We start from the raw sequence: 8,267 nt of genomic DNA, 5'->3' as shown, positions 1-8,267 counted from the left end.
AGACGTCCTAGCGGTTTTGCCGTGCGACTTGGCTCCGCAGACTGCGCTCTGAACACGTTACTGTTCTTGGAGCGGGACGTGTTCTGCTTTTCTGCAAGCCCCAGTATTCGCATTAGATAGCTCCCACATCACCCAGTGCTCTGGTACAAAGACAAGAGGGACACTTCCAACCCTCGTCATCAAGACCCTGGCCAGAAAGAGGGAGCCAAGGAGCAGCCCCCTCCTTCTACAGCCCCTCAGTATTTAAGATGGGCCCACCTGGGACAGAAGCAGGGCTTATTAGATGCAGGGCTTTGCCCTCCACGCCAGCCACCTCACTTTCTCTGCATTCCGTCACTGGGCTGGCTTTAAAGTTACTTCAGTTTTAAAGATTAGCTAGTGATAGTGTGTTTGTGTCTATATATATGTATATACACATACATACATATACATGCACATATATACATACATATGTATCCTACATATATGTGTACATGTATGTGTGTATACACGTTACTTCAATTTTAAAGATTAGCTATTGATAGTGTTTGTGTATATATTCATTCATATATGTACATATATACATATATGTATCATACATATATGTGTATATATGTACATATGTGTGTATACATGTTACTTCAATTTTAAAGATTAGCTATTGATAGTGTGTTTGTGTGTATATATATATATATATATGTGTATACATCTATGTATGTCCATGTCCATATAGGTATACATGCACACGTATACATACATGTTCTAATTTAACTAGTGCTCTTCTGTAGCGGTGATTTAGAACATTTTAAAATATAACTATAGAGAGCTCTAATTCCATCTAAAAACTGCCTATTCATGTTTTTTGCCATTTATTTATTGAGAAATAACTTTTATTCTCATAAATTTGACTCAGCTCTCAATGTATTTTAGAAATGAGGCCTTTATCATAAACAGTTTCTGCTTGAAAGGAATTTTGACAGAGATAGAGATCAGGCAAGTCCATTAAAGGCATGGGGACAATGTGAATGAAGACAGGGTGATAAGAAAAGTTAGAATAAAACTGGGAGATGCATCAGCTGCCAAAAAGATACAGGTCTTACTATATTACTTTTCTGCTCAAAGATCTTTTGTAGCTCCATCCAAGATAATGGTTCTCAGGGATCCTTTCAGAGTATCTGTGAGGTCAAAATTATATTCATCAATAGCTCTTGGGGGGGGGGGAGGTGGTTCTCAATAATTTTAAAAAAGCATAAAAGGATCCTGAGAGAAAAAAAAGTTGAGAATCAGTTTTTTTTTTTTTTTTTTTTTTTTTTTTTTAAGATAAACATTTAAAGCCTTCCACAACCTGGCTCCTTTCCAACTTTTTTAGTCTTATTTCATACTATTCCTATTCTGGAGCTCCATTTCTTTTTTTTTTTTTTTATAATAGCTTTTTATTTTCAAAATATAGGCAAAAATAGTATTCAACATTCACCTTTGCAAAATTTGTGTTTCGAATTTTTCTCCCTCTCTTCCCCTTACCTCCTCTCCAACAGCACTTTTATGCTGAACAAGAAAAATCAGATCAAGGAGGAAAAAAAAAAAGCAAGCAAACAACAACAAACAAATGAAAATACTATGTTGTGATCCACATTCAGTCCCCATAGTGGTCCTTCTGGATACAGATGGCTCTCTCTATCACAAGTCTATTGGAATTGGCCTGAATCATCTTATTATTGAGAAGAGCCATGTCCATCAGTTGATCATTGCATAATCTTGCTGTTGCTGTTACAATGTTCTTTTGCTTCTACTCATTTTACTCAGCATCAGTTTATGTATGTCTCTCCATGCCTCTCTGAAGTCATCCAGATGATCATTTCTTATAGAATAATAATATCTCATTACATTCACATACCATAACTTATTCAGCCATTCCTTTTTTTATTTTATTTTATAGCCTTTTATTTACAGGTTATATGTATGGGTAACTTTACAGCATTAACAACTGCCAAACCTCTTGTTCCAATTTTTCACCTCTTACCCCCCCATCCCCTCCCCCAGATGTATTCAGCCATTCCTTAACTGATGGGCATCCATCCAGTTTCCAGTTCCTTGCCACTACAAAAAAGAGCTGTCAACAAACATTTTTGCACATGTGGGTCATTTTCTCTTTTTTTCTGGTCTCTTTGGGATACAGACTCAGTAGAGACACTATTGGATCGAAAGGTATGCAGTTTCATAGTTTTTTGGGCATAGTGGAACTCCATTTCTGCTAAAATAGACTATCAGTTATTTCCCAAACTTCGTTTCATCTACCTCCATGCCTTTGGACATACATTTATCCTTGCTTGAAATATTCTCTCTTTCTTATTTCTAAATCCTTATCTTTCTTCAAGGCCTCAGAATGGATTTCTTTATTTACTAGTGCTTTCTGTTCTTGAATTTAGTTAAAAAAAAAAAAAAACCCAAAACAAAAAAAGCCCCTTGTGTCTATATTGTGCATTCTCAACAGAATAGTATAAGTTCCTTGAAAGAAACAGCTGTTTCTGTCATTCAAAAAGTCTATCAATAAGCACCTATTGGAACTAAGACAAAATTGAGAGTGTTTGCTCTTGATAAATAAATAAATAACAAAATATTGATAAAATAACTACAGAGTGTGATGTTTCTCCAGAGTTCCTGTCCTTTAGTGGGAAGACACAAACAACTAGAGAAATGAGGAAAACTCATTTAAAGGATGTGACACTGGAATTATTAACTGCCATCTTTATGCAAAAGATTCCCAAACTCTCTCCTGAATTTTTAATGCCATATCACCAATCCTTCATTGGAAAATTCAAATCCTGGTGACATCTTCAACTCAACATGTCCAGACTAGAACTCATTATTCCTTTCTACCATTCTCTAAAAAGAAAAGAAAAGAATATTAAACTCTCTCTTTTCTCAAATTTTTTTTCATTTGAAATTATTCCAATCTTTCAATCTCTTTAATCCCTTAGGCCAGGGATCCTCAAACTTTTTAAATAGGGGGCCAGTTCACTGTCCCTCAGACTGTTGGAGGGCCGGACTATAGTAAAAACAAAAACTATGAACAAATTCCTATGTACGCTGCATATATCTTATTTTGAAGTGAAGAAACAAAACGGGAACAAATACAATATTTAAAATGAAGTAAAGTTAAATCAGCAAACTTACCAGTATTTCAATGGGAACTATGGTCCTTCTTTTGGCTAATGAGATAGTCACTGTCTGGTTCCATATTTGTCACTGCTAGTTGTAATAAGTGATGCAAGTGTGCATCTGTTAGTCTTGATCTGGTTGGAGATTTCAAATGTTTCATTCTAGAAAAATGTCATTCACAGACATAAGTGCTGCCAAAGATAGTTGCCATTTTGAGTGCATGGTTCCTGAGATGAGGATATGTCTCAGAGGGGAGAGATGCATAGAAATTATGAAGGCTGCTTGACCTGAATGCGTCTTTCAGAGAATCACAATTCTGAGTTCAGCCAGTTCCATTTGGTAAATTCTATCCACATTTTCAATGTCAATAGAAAATGGGTTATGGAAAAGCTGTATGTCCTGTTCATGGAGATGAAGCTCTTTAAATCTAAATTGGAACTCCTTTTGCAATTTTCCAGTGAATCCACACGTGTTTTGTTTGGGAATGCAATCAGTGGTTTTTCCACTAATAGATTTTGAGTTGTGGGGAGATGGCAGTAGTTTTCCTCCTTCACTTGTTTGATGAGGAGACCTAATTTTATTTCCAATTCTTTGACATGTGATTGCATATCACAAATGAGCTTCCCCTTTCCTTGAAGCTGCATATTGAAATTAATTGTTGAGTAGCTCTGTTACATCTGTCAGAAAAGCAAGATGCCATTTCCATTCTGCATCATTGAGCTCTGGTACTTCTTTGTTTTTTAAAAGCAGAAAAGTTGTAATCTGTGGAAGTTAAGTCATAGAAACGTTTCAAAACTCTCCCTTGACTCAGCCAATGGACTTCTGTGTAATATAGAATATCTTCATACTCAACATTTAGCTCAGACAGAAATTCCTGAAATTGTGATTTAGTGCATTAGCTCTAATGAAGTTAACCCAAGATACCACAATTTTCATAACAGAGTCCCACTTCAGTGATTTACTACACACTTGATGGTGGATGAGGCAGTGTATGGCTATTGGATGAGAATGGTTGTATTTGTCCATCTCTTGGTTAATGCGAGCAATTATTCCTTTCTTAGACTCCACCATGCTAGGAGCACCATCAGTTGTCACACTGGCTAGTTTAGCCCAGTCCAGCTCCAAACCATTCATAGTTTGGCAAACCTTTTCATAGATATCCTCTCCTGTAGTTGTTCCTTTAATGCTTTGCAGTGCAGCAAGCTCTTCTATGACTTCAAAATAATCATTTGTCCCACTAATAAAAATTAGAAGTTGTGCAGAATCATGAACATCATTGCTTTCGTCGAGTGCCAAGGAAAAATAAGAAATTTTTTTAATGGAGTTTTGCAAATGCTGATGCAGGTTGTCTCTCATTTCTTCAATTCTCCGTGTAATTGTAGGTCCTGAAAGACTCACTGTACTAAATAAATCGGCCTTCTCTGGACACATCTCTTTGGCAACAGAAAGAAGGCATTCTTTAACAAATTCTCCCTCCACTAATGGTCTGCCAGTGCGTGCTATTAGCTTGGCAACTTGAAAATTTGCTCGCAGTGATGAAATATTTAGCTGCTTCTGCTTCACAAAAGTATTTTGTTGAGTTGTCAATGTATTTTTCAGTTTTAATATTTTATCTTTTCTCACTTCTCCAATTAAACAATCATATTTATCTTTATGTTGAGTTTCATAGTATCGACACAAACTATATTCTTTAACACAGACACTATATTCTGGCATATCAGACATATAGCTCTTTCTTTGTACTGCATGAAAAAGTAATCATAAGGCCATTGTTCTTTGAATATCCTACTCTCTGAGTCAATTTTTCTTTTTCTTGACATCATTATTTCCTAGGGATTCCAAATTGCTATTAGTAAAATATCAATATATATATACAGCGCTACAAAAACAATATACCAGCAATAACTTTGCCCACATAGAGACATACAGACTGCTATGCCCAACTTCCTCCAAGCTGCCTCTGTGCTGTGATGCCTCCGTTTCCCGCACTTTCTCTCCTGCTCTTTGTGCTCTTAGACCTTCACTGCTGCAGGGAATTCCCCCTGCAGTGGCTGTGACATATGTAGCATGCACTGTACATCCCCCACGCCTGTCTGTCGTGGTGGCTGCCGTTATAACCTGTACAAGGCCAAGGGTCATCAGTTCTCCGTCTTCTGCATCTCTCTCCCTTCCCCACACCACACACCTCGACCTGGGAACTCACCTCACCTTGGTATCGCCTCACACTCTGTCTCTCCCGCCTCAGCCCAGTGCCGGAAGTGTGCATTGCTAACGGGAGTTTAGGTTGAACGTTACTTCTGGTCTGATTTTGCCATAACCTGGCCGGCTGCATAAATGTCCTCAGCAGGCTGCATCTGGCCCGCAGGCTGTAGTTTGAGGATCCCTGCCTTAGGCTATAGATCCAATCAATTGACTTTTTTTTTTTTTTTTTTTTTTGGCTGAGGCAATTGGGGTTAAGTGACTTGCCCAGGGTCACACAGGACAAATCTTGATAGTTCTACTTTCATAATAATTCACATTCAATCCTTCCTCCTGAGCAAACAGTTATCACCCAAATTCCGACTTTCATCAACTTTTCTCTGAATGTGACCAATTCAGACTCATGGGAATGCTTATATGAACTGATATCTATAGTAAAATTAACAGAAACAAAATATATATGTGACTGCAGTAATATAAATGCCTGAAAGGCAGTCATAATCTGATAAACTGTATGACTAATTTTGCTTTGAGGTTCAGGGACTACTATAATGGAATGTTTCATATGATATCAGAGTTGTTTCTTGTGTCACTTGTTTTTGATGAGCAACTGTTGTTTTTTTGTGTTTGTAAAAGTCAATGGTGGTGGGGATATAATTTGAAAAATAATGGTGGTGTAGAAGGCAGGAATTCCTGCTTCTGACACTTTATTTGCTGTGTTATCCTTGGCAAGTCACTAAAGTTCTCTGACACTCTCAGCACCTTCCTAAGATTTATTAATAAATCATAGAAATTTTTAATCTGTATCAATACATGAAGTTCTCATGGACTGGTGAAATAACAGAACATCTTTGATGTATTGTTATTTGTTATCACTATATGAAAATAGGGTGAGAGAGCAGCTGGGGGAAAAACAACTCCATTTTAAGTTCCAGTAAAAAGATACAAGTATACAGAATGAGAGCAGTAAGAGTCCTATTAAGATGAAGGTTGTAGAGATAAAGTGTTGTATTAAAAAGGAGTGCTGGATTTGAATCCCCCCCCAAACACTTGCTGGCTGTTATAATAAAGAAGTCTCAGTCTTTCAGAAACTAATCTGTATAATGGGATATTTCACAATCCACCTGAGAGAACTATTATGAAGAAAGTGTTTTGTAAACCTCAAAGCACTATAGAAATGTGAATTATTAATATTATAGGATGTTACTGCATTGAGAAGAAATTTGGACTAAATGCTCTATGTGATGTAATAGATAAAACACTGTATTTGAAGTTGGGAACATCTGAGTCTAAATCTGGCGTTAGACATTTTGTGGTTGTGTGGTCCAGGGCAAGTCATTTAACCCTTGTTTTACCTCAGTTTCTTCATCTGTATAATGAGCTGCAGAAGGAGATGGCAAACCATACCAGTATCTTTGCCAAGAAACTCCAAATGGAGTTACAGAGTCAGACAGGACTAAAATGACTGAACAACACAAAAGCTCTCTGTGGTCTCTTCTAACTATAAAGTTCTAAGATTCTACAAATTTCTTCACTACACTCACCAATCATATTATCTGAATCACCTTCTTGTGATAAATTTTCTGATGGGACATATATGGTTTTATTGTCTTACTCTATAAAAAGCTATTTCTAAGAGAAACCTAAAATGATACTGCCTTGGAAATCACAAAGATTCTTATCCTGGGTCTACAATTTGTGTTTTTTAAAAAAAATATTTTTTGATAACTCTATTACAACATAATTGGCTTTCATCATGTATCTATGTATTTTATTTTGTGCATTTAAAAATATTATACTGAAAAAAGCTCCATAGGTTTTGCCAGAATGCCAACAGATTTCGATGATGGAAAAAAAGGTGAAGAATCCATTCTTTTTTGCAATATAAGCTCCTTGAGGGCAGGCAGACTTTTCCTTTTATCTGTATTAATAACATTTGGCAAAATACTTGGTACATAATAAGCATGTAATAAATGCCTTTTCATTCATTTCATTATTCAGAAAACATTTTTGCAACTTTTTTTTTTAAAGGACAGTGAGCAAAGTGTTCCCCATGAGTGTAATTTTTTGTGCTTTATGATGTTGATAGGAAATCTGCCTTTACCTTTGTATTTGCCTAAGAAAGACATAGGCGGGGCAGCTATATGTCACAGTGACTAGAGCACCCCCCCTGAAGTCAGGAGGATCTGAGTTCAAATTTGACCTTAGACACTTAACACTGTGTCACTTAACCCCAATTGCCTCACCCCCCCCCCCAAAAAAAAAAAAAAAAGAATGAGGCAGCATGACATAGATGAAAGTCAGGGACTAGAAGTCAGGAGACCTGTGAGTAATTACAACTTGAATGCTCAATTGTTATGGGGCCTTAGATATATCACTTTCCTTTATTGATTCCATCTTCCCCTTGGTAAAATGAGAATTTAGTGAAGTGTTTGTTGAAAGAATCTCTATCTGGGCTGTTAGGGAAGTGCCAAGACTCCCAGATGTGGACAATAAAATGGAAATGTGAGTTTCCATTTGGGAGTGAAAGTATTTATGCATAAATTTCATAAATTATGCATTCAATAAATATGCATGAATTAATGTATGCATAAATTTAAATAAAAAATAAATTATTCACGCATACATTAGCATAGCCTCCTAATAACCCAGACTGATACTTAATCTGTTAGTTTTCTAGAGCACTAAAATGAGAATCCAACTCTTTTTAAACCACATATTACTGAGATTTGCCAAAAAAAAAAAAGGTAAAATCATTCCACCTTTCTTTTATTTTTTGTTTTGGAAACGTTATTTTGAATACGAATGGTTTATTGTTCTTTCAAATTAAATTAATATTTTAAGATTGAATGAGTTTGTTTCCAATTGCATTAAACGTTTTACAAGCTTGCTATTTTAATTTCAAACATATAAATATACAAACATACATA

The sequence above is a fragment of the Sarcophilus harrisii genome, chromosome 6 (genome assembly GCF_902635505.1).
Source record: "Sarcophilus harrisii chromosome 6, mSarHar1.11, whole genome shotgun sequence".
Classification (NCBI taxonomy): Eukaryota; Metazoa; Chordata; class Mammalia; order Dasyuromorphia; family Dasyuridae; genus Sarcophilus; species Sarcophilus harrisii.
Note: the sequence above shows the minus strand (reverse complement) of the source record.